The sequence below is a fragment of the Dermacentor variabilis genome, chromosome 3 (assembly GCF_050947875.1).
Source record: "Dermacentor variabilis isolate Ectoservices chromosome 3, ASM5094787v1, whole genome shotgun sequence".
NCBI lineage: Eukaryota > Metazoa > Arthropoda > Arachnida > Ixodida > Ixodidae > Dermacentor > Dermacentor variabilis.
The window spans coordinates 244,818,537-244,834,049 of NC_134570.1; positions in this window are offsets into that span (position 1 = coordinate 244,818,537).

Below are 15,513 nucleotides of genomic sequence, written 5' to 3' on the forward strand. Positions count from 1 at the left end.
TGCAGAACACAACGTCCGCGTCTGCCAAAACATGCATATGCATGATTAAGAATTGGTTTGGCACAAATCGATGCGCGGGTGCTAAAACGAGCAGCATGGGCGTGCTTAGCACGTCGTTTGGCAAAAATCCACGTGCGCGCTCTGCCAAAAGCAGCATATGCATGGGTAACTTGTGGTTTGGCAGAAAAAAACGTCCGCCTCTGCCAAAACATGCATATGCATCCTTAACAAGTGGTTTGGCACAAATACATGTGCGGGTGCTAAAAAAAGCAGCATGGGCGTGCTTAGCACGTCGTTTGGCAGAAATGCACGTTCGCGTTCTGCCAAAAGCAGGATGGGCATGCATAACTTGTGGTTTGGCAGAAAACAACGTCCACGTCTGCCAAAAGATGGATGTGCATGCTCAACAAGTGGTTTGGCACAAATCCATGCGCGGATGCTAAAAAGAGCAGCATGGGCGTGCTTAGCACGTCGTTTGGCATAAATCCACGTGCGCTGTCTTCGAAAACCACCATGTGCATGCATAACTTGTGGTTTAGCAGAAAACAACGTCCGCGCCTGCCAAAAGATGCATGTGCATGCTTAACAAGTGGTTTGGCACAAATCCATGCGCGGGTGGTAAAAACCGCAGCATAGGCGTGCTTAGCACGTCGTTTGGCAGAAATGCACGTGCGCGCTCTGCCAAAAGCAGCATGTGCATTCATTCCTTGTGGTTTCGCAGAACACAACGTCCGCGTCTACGAAAAGATGCATGTGCATGCTCAACAAATGGTTTGACACAAATCCATGCTGGGGTGCTAAAAAGAGCAGCGTGGGTGTGCTTAGCACGTCGTTTGGCAAAAATCCAAGTGCGCGCTCTGCCAAAAACAGCATGTGCATGCGTAACTTGTGGTTTCGCAGAACACAACGTCCGCGTCTGCCAAAACATGCATATGCATGATTAAGAAGTGGTTTGGCACAAATCCATGCGCGGGTGCTAAAAAGAGCAGCATGGGCGTGCTTAGCACGTCGTTTGGCAGAAATCCACGTGCGCGCTCTGCCAGAAAGCTGCATATGCATACATAACTTGTGGTTTGGAAGAAAACAACGTCCGCGTCTGCGAAAACATGCATATGCATGTTTAAGAAGTGGTTTGGCACAAATCCATGTGCGGGTGCTAAAAAGAGCAGCATGGGCGTGCTTAGAACGTTGTTTGAAAGAAATCCACGTGCGCGCTCTGCCAAAAGCAGAATGTGCATGCATAACTTGTGGTTTTGCATAAAACAACGTCCGCGTCTACCAAAAGATGCATGTGCATGCTTAACAAGTGGTTTGGCACAAATCCATGCGTGGGTGCTAACAAGAGCAGTATGGGCGTGCTTAACACGTCGTTTGGCAGAAATCCACGTGCGCGCTTTGCCAAAAGCAGCATGTGCACGTGTAACTTGTGGTTGGGCAGAAAAATACGTCCGCGTCTGCCAAAACATGCATATGCATCCTTAAGAAGTGGTTTGGCACTAATCCATGTGCGGGTGCTAAAAAGAGCAGCATGGGCGCGCTTAGTTCGTCGTTTGGTAGAAATCCATGTGCGCACTCTGCAAAAAGCAGCATCTGGATGCATAACTCGTGCTTTTGCAGAAAACAACGTGCGCGTCCACCAAAAGATGCATGTGCATGCTTAACAAGTGGTTTGGCACAAATCCATGCGCGGGCGCTAAAAAGAGCAGCATGGGCGTGCTTAGCACGTCGTTTGGCAGAAATCTACGTGCGCGCTGTGCCAAAAGCAGCACGTGCGTGCATAACTTGTGGTTTTGCAGAAAACAACGTCCGCGTCTACCAAAAGATGCATCTGCATGCTTAACAAGTGGTTTGGCACAAATCCATGCACGGGTGGTAAGAACAGCAGCATAGGCGTACTTAGCACGTCCCTTGGCAGAAATCCACGTTCGCGCTCTGCCAAAATCAGCATGTGCATGAAAAACTTGTGGTTTCGCAGAAAACAACGTCCGCGTCTGCGAAAACATGCATATGCATGTTTAAGAAGTGGTTTGGCACAAATCCATGTGCGGGTGCCAAAAAGAGCAGCATGGGCTTGCTTAGAACGTTGTTTGAAAGAAATCCACGTGCGCGCTCTGCCAAAAGCAGAATGTGCATGCATAACTTGTGGTTTTGCATAAAACAACGTCCGCGTCTACCAAAAGATGCATGTGCATGCTCAACAAGTGGTTTGGCACAAATCCATGCGTGGGTGCTAACAAGAGCAGTATGGGCGTGCTTAGCACGTCGTTTGGCAGAAATCCACGTGCGCGCTCCTGCAAAAGCAGCATGTGCACGCGTAACTTGTGGTTGGGCAGAAAAATACGTCCGCGTCTGCCAAAACATGCATATGCATCCTTAAGAAGTGGTTTGGCACTAATCCATGTGCGGGTGCTAAAAAGAGCAGCATGGGCGTGCTTAGCACGTCGTTTGGTAGAAATCCACGTGCGCACTCTGCAAAAAGCAGCATCTGGATGCATGACTTGTGCTTTTGCAGAAAACTACGTGCGCGTCCACCAAAAGATGCATGTGCATGCTTAACAAGTGGTTTGGCACAAATCCATGCGCGGGCGCTAAAAAGAGCAGCATGGGCGTGCTTAGCACGTCGTTTGGCAGAAATCTACGTGCGCGCTGTGCCAAAAGCAGCACGTGCGTCCATAACTTGTGGTTTTGCAGAAAACAACGTCCGCGTCTACCAAAAGATGCATGTGCATGCTTAACAAATGGTTTGACACAAATCCATGCTGGGGTGCTAAAAGAAGCAGCGTGGGCGTGCTTAGCACGTCGTTTGGCAGAAATCCACGTGCGCGCTCTGCCAAAAGCAGCATGTGCATGCATAACTCGTGGTTTCGCAGAAAACAACGTCCGCGTCTGTCAAAACATGCATATGCATGATTAAGAAGTGGTTTGGCACAAATCGATGCGCGGGTGCTAAAAAGAGCCGCATGGGCGTGCTTAGCACGTCGTTTGGCAAAAATCCACGTGCGCGCTCTGCCAAAAGCAGCATGTGCATGGGTAACTTGTGGTTCGGCAGAAAAAAACGTCAGCCTCTGCCAAAACACGCATATGCATCCATAACAAGTGGTTTGGCACAAATCCATGCGCGGGTGGTAAAAACAGCAGCATAGGCGTACTTAGCACGTCGTTTGGCAGAAATCCACGTGCGCGCCCTGCCAAAAGCAGCATGTGCATGCATAACTTGTGGTTTCGCAGAACACAACGTCCGCGTCTACCAAAAGATGTATGTGAATGCTCAACAAATGGTTTGACACAAATCCATTGTTGGGTGCTAAAAGAAGCAGCGTGGACGTGCTTAGCACGTCGTTTGGCGAAAATCCAAGTGCGCCGCTCTGCCAAAAGCAGCATGTGCATGCATAACTTGTGGTTTTGCAGAACACAACGTCCGCGTCTGCCAAAACATGCATATGCATGATTAAGAATTGGTTTGGCACAAATCGATGAGCGGGTGCTAAAAAGAGCAGCATGGGCGTGCTTAGCACGTCGTTTGGCAAAAATCCACGTGCGCGCTCTGCCAAAAGCAGCATATGCATGGGTAACTTGTGGTTTGGCAGAAAAAAACGTCCGCCTCTGCCAAAACATGCATATGCATCCTTAACAAGTGGTTTGGCACAAATACATGTGCGGGTGCTAAAAAAAGCAGCATGGGCGTGCTTAGCACGTCGTTTGGCAGAAATGCACGTTCGCGTTCTGCCAAAAGCAGGACGGGCATGCATAACTTGTGGTTTGGCAGAAAACAACGTCCACGTCTGCCAAAAGATGGATGTGCATGCTCAACAAGTGGTTTGGCGCGAATCCATGCGCGGATGCTAAAAAGAGCAGCATGGACGTGCTTAGCACGTCGTTTGGCAGAAATCCACGTGCGCTGTCTTCGAAAAGCACCATGTGCATGCATAACATGTGGTTTTGCAGAAAACAACGTCCGCGTCTGCCAAAAGATGCATGTGCATGCTTAACAAGTGGTTTGGCACAAATCCATGCGCGGGTGGTAAAAACAGCAGCTAAGGCGTGCTTAGCACGTCTTTTGGCAGAAATGCACGTGCGCGCTCTGCCAAAAGCAGCATGTGCATTCATTCCTTGTGGTTTCGCAGAACACAACGTCCGCGTCTACGAAAAGATGCATGTGCATGCTCAACAAATGGTTTGACACAAATCCATGCTGGGGTGCTAAAAAGAGCAGCGTGGGCGTGCTTAGCACGTCGTTTGGCAAAAATCCAAGTGCGCGCTCTGCCAAAAGCAGCATGTGCATGCATAACTTGTGGTTTCGCAGAACACAACGTCCGCGTCTGCCAAAACATGCATATGCATGATTAAGAAGTGGTGTGGCACAAATCCATGCGCGGGTGCTGAAAAGAGCAGCATGGGCGTGCTTAGCACGTCGTTTGGCAGAAATCCACGTGCGCGCTCTGCCAGAAAGCTGCATGTGCATACATAACTTGTGGTTTGGAAGAAAACAACGTCCGCGTCTGCCAAAAGATGCATATGCATGCTCAACAAGTGGTTTGGCACAAATCCATGCGCGGGTGGTAAAAAAAGCAGCATGGGCGTGCTTAGCACGTCGTTTGGCAGAAATCCACGTGCGCGCTCTGCCAAAAGCAGCATGTGCATGCATAACTCGTGGTTTCGCAGAAAACAACGTCCGCGTCTGTCAAAACATGCATATGCATGATTAAGAAGTGGTTTGGCACAAATCGATGCGCGGGTGCTAAAAAGAGCAGCATGGGCGTGCTTAGCACGTCGTTTGGCAAAAATCCACGTGCGCGCTCTGCCAAAAGCAGCATGTGCATGGGTAACTTGTGGTTTGGCAGAAAAAAACGTCCGCCTCTGCCAAAACATGCATATGCATCCTTAACAAGTGGTTTGGCACAAATACATGTGCGGGTGCTAAAAAAAGCAGCATGGGCGTGCTTAGCACGTCGTTTGGCAGAAATCCACGTGCGCTGTCTTCGAAAAGCACCATGTGCATGCATAACATGTGGTTTTGCAGAAAACAACGTCCGCGTCTGCCAAAAGATGCATGTGCATGCTTAACAAGTGGTTTGGCACAAATCCATGCGCGGGTGGTAAAAACAGCAGCTAAGGCGTGCTTAGCACGTCTTTTGGCAGAAATGCACGTGCGCGCTCTGCCAAAAGCAGCATGTGCATTCATTCCTTGTGGTTTCGCAGAACACAACGTCCGCGTCTACGAAAAGATGCATGTGCATGCTCAACAAATGGTTTGACACAAATCCATGCTGGGGTGCTAAAAAGAGCAGCGTGGGCGTGCTTAGCACGTCGTTTGGCAGAAATCCAAGTGCGCGCTCTGCCAGAAAGCTGCATGTGCATACATAACTTGTGGTTTGGAAGAAAACAACGTCCGCAGTCTGCCAAAACATACATATGCATCCTTAATAAGTGGTTTAGCAGAAATCCATGTGCGGGTGCTAAAAACAGCAGCATAGGCGTACTTAGCACGTCGTTTGGCAGAAATCCACGTGCGCGCTCTGCCAAAAGCAGCATGTGCATGCTGCTTTTGGCAGAGCGCGGCAGAAAACAACGTCCGCGTCTGCCAAAAGATGCATTTGCATGCTCAACAAGTGGTTTGGCACAAATCCATGCGCGGGTGGTAAAAAAAGCAGCATGGGCGTGCTTAGCACGTCGTTTGGCAGAAATCCACGTGCGCGCTCTGCCAAAAGCAGCATGTGCATGCATAACTCGTGGTTTCGCAGAAAACAACGTCCGCGCCTGCCAAAAGATGCATGTGCATGCTGAACAAGTGGTTTGGCACAAATCCATGCGCGGGTGGTAAAAACAGCAGCATAGGCGTACTTAGCACGTCGTTTGGCAGAAATGCACGTGCGCGCTCTGCCAAAAGCAGCATGTGCATGCATAACTTGTGGTTTCGCAGAACACAACGTCCGCGTCGACCAAAAGATATATGTGAATGCTCAACAAATGGTTTGACACAAATCCATGCTTGGGTGCTAAAAAAAGCAGCGTGGACGTGCTTAGCACGTCGTTTGGCGAAAATCCAAGTGCGCCGCTCTGCCAAAAGCAGCATGTGCATGCATAACTTGTGGTTTTGCAGAACACAACGTCCGCGTCTGCCAAAACATGCATATGCATGATTAAGAAGTGGTTTGGCACAAATCGATGCGCGGGTGCTAAAAAGAGCCGCATGGGCGTGCTTAGCACGTCGTTTGGCAAAAATCCACGTGCGCGCTCTGCCAAAAGCAGCATATGCATGGGTAACTTGTGGTTCGGCAGAAAAAAACGTCCGCCTCTGCCAAAACACGCATATGCATCCATAACAAGTGGTTTGGCACAAATCCATGCGCGGGTGGTAAAAACAGCAGCATAGGCGTACTTAGCACGTCGTTTGGCAGAAATCCACGTGCGCGCACTGCCAAAAGCAGCATGTGCATGCATAACTTGTGGTTTCGCAGAACACAACGTCCGCGTCTACCAAAAGATGTATGTGAATGCTCAACAAATGGTTTGACACAAATCCATTGTTGGGTGCTAAAAGAAGCAGCGTGGACGTGCTTAGCACGTCGTTTGGCGAAAATCCAAGTGCGCCGCTCTGCCAAAAGCAGCATGTGCATGCATAACTTGTGGTTTTGCAGAACACAACGTCCGCGTCTGCCAAAACATGCATATGCATGATTAAGAATTGGTTTGGCACAAATCGATGCGCGGGTGCTAAAACGAGCAGCATGGGCGTGCTTAGCACGTCGTTTGGCAAAAATCCACGTGCGCGCTCTGCCAAAAGCAGCATATGCATGGGTAACTTGTGGTTTGGCAGAAAAAAACGTCCGCCTCTGCCAAAACATGCATATGCATCCTTAACAAGTGGTTTGGCACAAATACATGTGCGGGTGCTAAAAAAAGCAGCATGGGCGTGCTTAGCACGTCGTTTGGCAGAAATGCACGTTCGCGTTCTGCCAAAAGCAGGATGGGCATGCATAACTTGTGGTTTGGCAGAAAACAACGTCCACGTCTGCCAAAAGATGGATGTGCATGCTCAACAAGTGGTTTGGCACAAATCCATGCGCGGATGCTAAAAAGAGCAGCATGGGCGTGCTTAGCACGTCGTTTGGCATAAATCCACGTGCGCTGTCTTCGAAAACCACCATGTGCATGCATAACTTGTGGTTTAGCAGAAAACAACGTCCGCGCCTGCCAAAAGATGCATGTGCATGCTTAACAAGTGGTTTGGCACAAATCCATGCGCGGGTGGTAAAAACCGCAGCATAGGCGTGCTTAGCACGTCGTTTGGCAGAAATGCACGTGCGCGCTCTGCCAAAAGCAGCATGTGCATTCATTCCTTGTGGTTTCGCAGAACACAACGTCCGCGTCTACGAAAAGATGCATGTGCATGCTCAACAAATGGTTTGACACAAATCCATGCTGGGGTGCTAAAAAGAGCAGCGTGGGTGTGCTTAGCACGTCGTTTGGCAAAAATCCAAGTGCGCGCTCTGCCAAAAACAGCATGTGCATGCGTAACTTGTGGTTTCGCAGAACACAACGTCCGCGTCTGCCAAAACATGCATATGCATGATTAAGAAGTGGTTTGGCACAAATCCATGCGCGGGTGCTAAAAAGAGCAGCATGGGCGTGCTTAGCACGTCGTTTGGCAGAAATCCACGTGCGCGCTCTGCCAGAAAGCTGCATGTGCATACATAACTTGTGGTTTGGAAGAAAACAACGTCCGCGTCTGCGAAAACATGCATATGCATGTTTAAGAAGTGGTTTGGCACAAATCCATGTGCGGGTGCTAAAAAGAGCAGCATGGGCGTGCTTAGAACGTTGTTTGAAAGAAATCCACGTGCGCGCTCTGCCAAAAGCAGAATGTGCATGCATAACTTGTGGTTTTGCATAAAACAACGTCCGCGTCTACCAAAAGATGCATGTGCATGCTTAACAAGTGGTTTGGCACAAATCCATGCGTGGGTGCTAACAAGAGCAGTATGGGCGTGCTTAACACGTCGTTTGGCAGAAATCCACGTGCGCGCTTTGCCAAAAGCAGCATGTGCACGTGTAACTTGTGGTTGGGCAGAAAAATACGTCCGCGTCTGCCAAAACATGCATATGCATCCTTAAGAAGTGGTTTGGCACTAATCCATGTGCGGGTGCTAAAAAGAGCAGCATGGGCGCGCTTAGTTCGTCGTTTGGTAGAAATCCATGTGCGCACTCTGCAAAAAGCAGCATCTGGATGCATAACTCGTGCTTTTGCAGAAAACAACGTGCGCGTCCACCAAAAGATGCATGTGCATGCTTAACAAGTGGTTTGGCACAAATCCATGCGCGGGCGCTAAAAAGAGCAGCATGGGCGTGCTTAGCACGTCGTTTGGCAGAAATCTACGTGCGCGCTGTGCCAAAAGCAGCACGTGCGTGCATAACTTGTGGTTTTGCAGAAAACAACGTCCGCGTCTACCAAAAGATGCATCTGCATGCTTAACAAGTGGTTTGGCACAAATCCATGCACGGGTGGTAAGAACAGCAGCATAGGCGTACTTAGCACGTCCCTTGGCAGAAATCCACGTTCGCGCTCTGCCAAAATCAGCATGTGCATGAAAAACTTGTGGTTTCGCAGAAAACAACGTCCGCGTCTGCGAAAACATGCATATGCATGTTTAAGAAGTGGTTTGGCACAAATCCATGTGCGGGTGCCAAAAAGAGCAGCATGGGCTTGCTTAGAACGTTGTTTGAAAGAAATCCACGTGCGCGCTCTGCCAAAAGCAGAATGTGCATGCATAACTTGTGGTTTTGCATAAAACAACGTCCGCGTCTACCAAAAGATGCATGTGCATGCTCAACAAGTGGTTTGGCACAAATCCATGCGTGGGTGCTAACAAGAGCAGTATGGGCGTGCTTAGCACGTCGTTTGGCAGAAATCCACGTGCGCGCTCCTGCAAAAGCAGCATGTGCACGCGTAACTTGTGGTTGGGCAGAAAAATACGTCCGCGTCTGCCAAAACATGCATATGCATCCTTAAGAAGTGGTTTGGCACTAATCCATGTGCGGGTGCTAAAAAGAGCAGCATGGGCGTGCTTAGCACGTCGTTTGGTAGAAATCCACGTGCGCACTCTGCAAAAAGCAGCATCTGGATGCATGACTTGTGCTTTTGCAGAAAACTACGTGCGCGTCCACCAAAAGATGCATGTGCATGCTTAACAAGTGGTTTGGCACAAATCCATGCGCGGGCGCTAAAAAGAGCAGCATGGGCGTGCTTAGCACGTCGTTTGGCAGAAATCTACGTGCGCGCTGTGCCAAAAGCAGCACGTGCGTCCATAACTTGTGGTTTTGCAGAAAACAACGTCCGCGTCTACCAAAAGATGCATGTGCATGCTTAACAAATGGTTTGACACAAATCCATGCTGGGGTGCTAAAAGAAGCAGCGTGGGCGTGCTTAGCACGTCGTTTGGCAGAAATCCAAGTGCGCGTTCTGCCAAAAGCAGCATGTGCATGCAGAACTTGTGGTTTGGCAGAAAACAACGTCCGCGTCGGCCAAAAGATGCATATGCATGCTCAACAAGTGGTTTGGCACAAATCCATGCGCGGGTGGTAAAAAAAGCAGCATGGGCGTACTTAACACGTCGTTTGGCAGAAATCCACGTTTGCGCTCTGCCAAAAGCAGCATGTGCATGCATAACTTGTGGTTTCGCAGAACACAACGTCCGAGTCTACCAAAAGATGTATGTGAATGCTCAACAAATGGTTTGACACAAATCCATGCTTGGGTGCTAAAAAAAGCAGCGTGGACGTGCTTAGCACGTCGTTTGGCGAAAATCCAAGTGCGCCGCTCTGCCAAAAGCAGCATGTGCATGCATAACTTGTGCTTTTGCAGAACACAACGTCCGCGTCTGTCAAAACATGCATATGCATGATTAAGAAATGGTTTGGCACAAATCGATGCGCGGGTGCTAAAAAGAGCAGCATGGGCGTGCTTAGCACGTCGTTTGGCAAAAATCCACGTGCGCGCTCTGCCAAAAGCAGCATGTGCATGGGTAACTTGTGGTTTGGCAGAAAAAAACGTCCGCCTCTGCGAAAACATGCATATGCATCCTTAATAAGTGGTTTGGCACAAATACATGTGCGGGTGCTAAAAAAAGCAGCATGGGCGTGCTTAGCACGTCGTTTGGCAGAAATGCACGTTCGCGTTCTGCCAAAAGCAGGACGGGCATGCATAACTTGTGGTTTGGCAGAAAACAACGTCCACGTCTGCCAAAAGATGGATGTGCATGCTCAACAAGTGGTTTGGCACGAATCCATGCGCGGATGCTAAAAAGAGCAGCATGGGCGTGCTTAGCACGTCGTTTGGCAGAAATCCACGTGCGCTGTCATCGAAAAGCACCATGTGCATGCATAACATGTGGTTTTGCAGAAAACAACGTCCGCGTCTGCCAAAAGATGCATGTGCATGCTTAACAAGTGGTTTGGCACAAATCCATGCGCGGGTGGTAAAAACAGCAGCATAGGCGTGCTTAGCACGTCGTTTGGCAGAAATGCACGTGCGCGCTCTGCCAAAAGCAGCATGTGCATTCATTTCTTGTGGTTTCGCAGAACAAAACGTCCGCGTCTACGAAAAGATGCATGTGCATGCTCAACAAATGGTTTGACACAAATCCATGCTGGGGTGCTAAAAAGAGCAGCGTGGGCGTGCTTAGCACGTCGTTTGGCAAAAATCCAAGTGCGCGCTCTGCCAAAAGCAGCATGTGCATGCATAACTTGTGGTTTCGCAGAACACAACGTCCGCGTCTGCCAAAACATGCATATGCATGATTAAGAAGTGGTGTGGCACAAATCCATGCGCGGGTGCTGAAAAGAGCAGCATGGGCGTGCTTAGCACGTCGTTTGGCAGAAATCCACGTGCGCGCTCTGCCAGAAAGCTGCATGTGCATACATAACTTGTGGTTTGGAAGAAAACAACGTCCGCAGTCTGCCAAAACATACATATGCATCCTTAATAAGTTGTTTAGCAGAAATCCATGTGCGGGTGCTAAAAACAGCAGCATAGGCGTACTTAGCACGTCGTTTGGCAGAAATCCACGTGCGCGCTCTGCCAAAAGCAGCATGTGCATGCTGCTTTTGGCAGAGCGCGGCAGAAAACAACGTCCGCGTCTGCCAAAAGATGCATATGCATGCTCAACAAGTGGTTTGGCACAAATCCATGCGCGGGTGGTAAAAAAAGCAGCATGGGCGTGCTTAGCACGTCGTTTGGCAGAAATCCACGTGCGCGCTCTGCCAAAAGCAGCATGTGCATGCATAACTCGTGGTTTCGCAGAAAACAACGTCCGCGTCTGTCAAAACATGCATATGCATGATTAAGAAGTGGTTTGGCACAAATCGATGCGCGGGTGCTAAAAAGAGCAGCATGGGCGTGCTTAGCACGTCGTTTGGCAAAAATCCACGTGCGCGCTCTGCCAAAAGCAGCATGTGCATGGGTAACTTGTGGTTTGGCAGAAAAAAACGTCCGCCTCTGCCAAAACATGCATATGCATCCTTAACAAGTGGTTTGGCACAAATACATGTGCGGGTGCTAAAAAAAGCAGCATGGGCGTGCTTAGCACGTCGTTTGGCAGAAATGCACGTTCGCGTTCTGCCAAAAGCAGGACGGGCATGCATAACTTGTGGTTTGGCAGAAAACAACGTCCACGTCTGCCAAAAGATGGATGTGCATGCGCAACAAGTGGTTTGGCACGAATCCATGCGCGGATGCTAAAAAGAGCAGCATGGGCGTGCTTAGCACGTCGTTTGGCAGAAATCCACGTGCGCTGTCTTCGAAAAGCACCATGTGCATGCATAACATGTGGTTTTGCAGAAAACAACGTCCGCGTCTGCCAAAAGATGCATGTGCATGCTTAACAAGTGGTTTGGCACAAATCCATGCGCGGGTGGTAAAAACAGCAGCATAGGCGTGCTTAGCACGTCTTTTGGCAGAAATGCACGTGCGCGCTCTGCCAAAAGCAGCATGTGCATTCATTCCTTGTGGTTTCGCAGAACACAACGTCCGCGTCTACGAAAAGATGCATGTGCATGCTCAACAAATGGTTTGACACAAATCCATGCTGGGGTGCTAAAAAGAGCAGCGTTGGCGTGCTTAGCACGTCGTTTGGCAGAAATCCACGTGCGCGCTCTGCCAGAAAGCTGCATGTGCATACACAACTTGTGGTTTGGAAGAAAACAACGTCCGCAGTCTGCCAAAACATACATATGCATCCTTAATAAGTGGTTTAGCAGAAATCCATGTGCGGGTGCTAAAAACAGCAGCATAGGCGTACTTAGCACGTCGTTTGGCAGAAATCCACGTGCGCGCTCTGCCAAAAGCAGCATGTGCATGCTGCTTTTGGCAGAGCGCGGCAGAAAACAACGTCCGCGTCTGCCAAAAGATCCATTTGCATGCTCAACAAGTGGTTTGGCACAAATCCCTGCGCGGGTGGTAAAAAAAGCAGCATGGGCGTGCTTAGCACGTCGTTTGGCAGAAATCCACGTGCGCGCTCTGCCAAAAGCAGCATGTGCATGCATAACTCGTGGTTTCGCAGAAAACAACGTCCGCGCCTGCCAAAAGATGCATGTGCATGCTGAACAAGTGGTTTGGCACAAATCCATGCGCGGGTGGTAAAAACAGCAGCATAGGCGTACTTAGCACGTCGTTTGGCAGAAATTCACGTGCGCGCTCTGCCAAAAGCAGCATGTGCATGCATAACTTGTGGTTTCGCAGAACACAACGTCCGCGTCGACCAAAAGATATATGTGAATGCTCAACAAATGGTTTGACACAAATCCATGCTTGGGTGCTAAAAAAAGCAGCGTGGACGTGCTTAGCACGTCGTTTGGCGAAAATCCAAATGCGCCGCTCTGCCAAAAGCAGCATGTGCATGCATAACTTGTGGTTTTGCAGAACACAACGTCCGCGTCTGCCAAAACATGCATATGCATGATTAAGAAGTGGTTTGGCACAAATCGATGCGCGGGTGCTAAAAAGAGCCGCATGGGCGTGCTTAGCACGTCGTTTGGCAAAAATCCACGTGCGCGCTCTGCCAAAAGCAGCATGTGCATGGGTAACTTGTGGTTCGGCAGAAAAAAACGTCCGCCTCTGCCAAAACACGCATATGCATCCATAACAAGTGGTTTGGCACAAATCCATGCGCGGGTGGTAAAAACAGCAGCATAGGCGTACTTAGCACGTCGTTTGGCAGAAATCCACGTGCGCGCCCTGCCAAAAGCAGCATGTGCATGCATAACTTGTGGTTTCGCAGAACACAAGGTCCGCGTCTACCAAAAGATGTATGTGAATGCTCAACAAATGGTTTGACACAAATCCATTGTTGGGTGCTAAAAGAAGCAGCGTGGACGTGCTTAGCACGTCGTTTGGCGAAAATCCAAGTGCGCCGCTCTGCCAAAAGCAGCATGTGCATGCATAACTTGTGGTTTTGCAGAACACAACGTCCGCGTCTGCCAAAACATGCATATGCATGATTAAGAATTGGTTTGGCACAAATCGATGCGCGGGTGCTAAAAAGAGCAGCATGGGCGTGCTTAGCACGTCGTTTGGCAAAAATCCACGTGCGCGCTCTGCCAAAAGCAGCATATGCATGGGTAACTTGTGGTTTGGCAGAAAAAAACGTCCGCCTCTGCCAAAACATGCATATGCATCCTTAACAAGTGGTTTGGCACAAATACATGTGCGGGTGCTAAAAAAAGCAGCATGGGCGTGCTTAGCACGTCGTTTGGCAGAAATGCACGTTCGCGTTCTGCCAAAAGCAGGACGGGCATGCATAACTTGTGGTTTGGCAGAAAACAACGTCCACGTCTGCCAAAAGATGGATGTGCATGCTCAACAAGTGGTTTGGCGCGAATCCATGCGCGGATGCTAAAAAGAGCAGCATGGGCGTGCTTAGCACGTCGTTTGGCAGAAATCCACGTGCGCTGTCTTCGAAAAGCACCATGTGCATGCATAACATGTGGTTTTGCAGAAAACAACGTCCGCGTCTGCCAAAAGATGCATGTGCATGCTTAACAAGTGGTTTGGCACAAATCCATGCGCGGGTGGTAAAAACAGCAGCATAGGCGTGCTTAGCACGTCGTTTGGCAGAAATGCACGTGCGCGCTCTGCCAAAAGCAGCATGTGCATTCATTTCTTGTGGTTTCGCAGAACAAAACGTCCGCGTCTACGAAAAGATGCATGTGCATGCTCAACAAATGGTTTGACACAAATCCATGCTGGGGTGCTAAAAAGAGCAGCGTGGGCGTGCTTAGCACGTCGTTTGGCAAAAATCCAAGTGCGCGCTCTGCCAAAAGCAGCATGTGCATGCATAACTTGTGGTTTCGCAGAACACAACGTCCGCGTCTGCCAAAACATGCATATGCATGATTAAGAAGTGGTGTGGCACAAATCCATGCGCGGGTGCTGAAAAGAGCAGCATGGGCGTGCTTAGCACGTCGTTTGGCAGAAATCCACGTGCGCGCTCTGCCAGAAAGCTGCATGTGCATACATAACTTGTGGTTTGGAAGAAAACAACGTCCGCAGTCTGCCAAAACATACATATGCATCCTTAATAAGTGGTTTAGCAGAAATCCATGTGCGGGTGCTAAAAACAGCAGCATAGGCGTACTTAGCACGTCGTTTGGCAGAAATCCACGTGCGCGCTCTGCCAAAAGCAGCATGTGCATGCTGCTTTTGGCAGAGCGCGGCAGAAAACAACGTCCGCGTCTGCCAAAAGATGCATATGCATGCTCAACAAGTGGTTTGGCACAAATCCATGCGCGGGTGGTAAAAAAAGCAGCATGGGCGTGCTTAGCACGTCGTTTGGCAGAAATCCACGTGCGCGCTCTGCCAAAAGCAGCATGTGCATGCATAACTCGTGGTTTCGCAGAAAACAACGTCTGCGTCTGTCAAAACATGCATATGCATGATTAAGAAGTGGTTTGGCACAAATCGATGCGCGGGTGCTAAAAAGAGCAGCATGGGCGTGCTTAGCACGTCGTTTGGCAAAACTCCACGTGCGCGCTCTGCCAAAAGCAGCATGTGCATGGGTAACTTGTGGTTTGGCAGAAAAAAACGTCCGCCTCTGCCAAAACATGCATATGCATCCTTAACAAGTGGTTTGGCACAAATACATGTGCGGGTGTTAAAAAAAGCAGCATGGGCGTGCTTAGCACGTCGTTTGGCAGAAATGCACGTTCGCGTTCTGCCAAAAGCAGGACGGGCATGCATAACTTGTGGTTTGGCAGAAAACAACGTCCACGTCTGCCAAAAGATGGATGTGCATGCGCAACAAGTGGTTTGGCACGAATCCATGCGCGGATGCTAAAAAGAGCAGCATGGGCGTGCTTAGCACGTCGTTTGGCAGAAATCCACGTGCGCTGTCTTCGAAAAGCACCATGTGCATGCATAACATGTGGTTTTGCAGAAAACAACGTCCGCGTCTGCCAAAAGATGCATGTGCATGCTTAACAAGTGGTTTGGCACAAATCCATGCGCGGGTGGTAAAAACA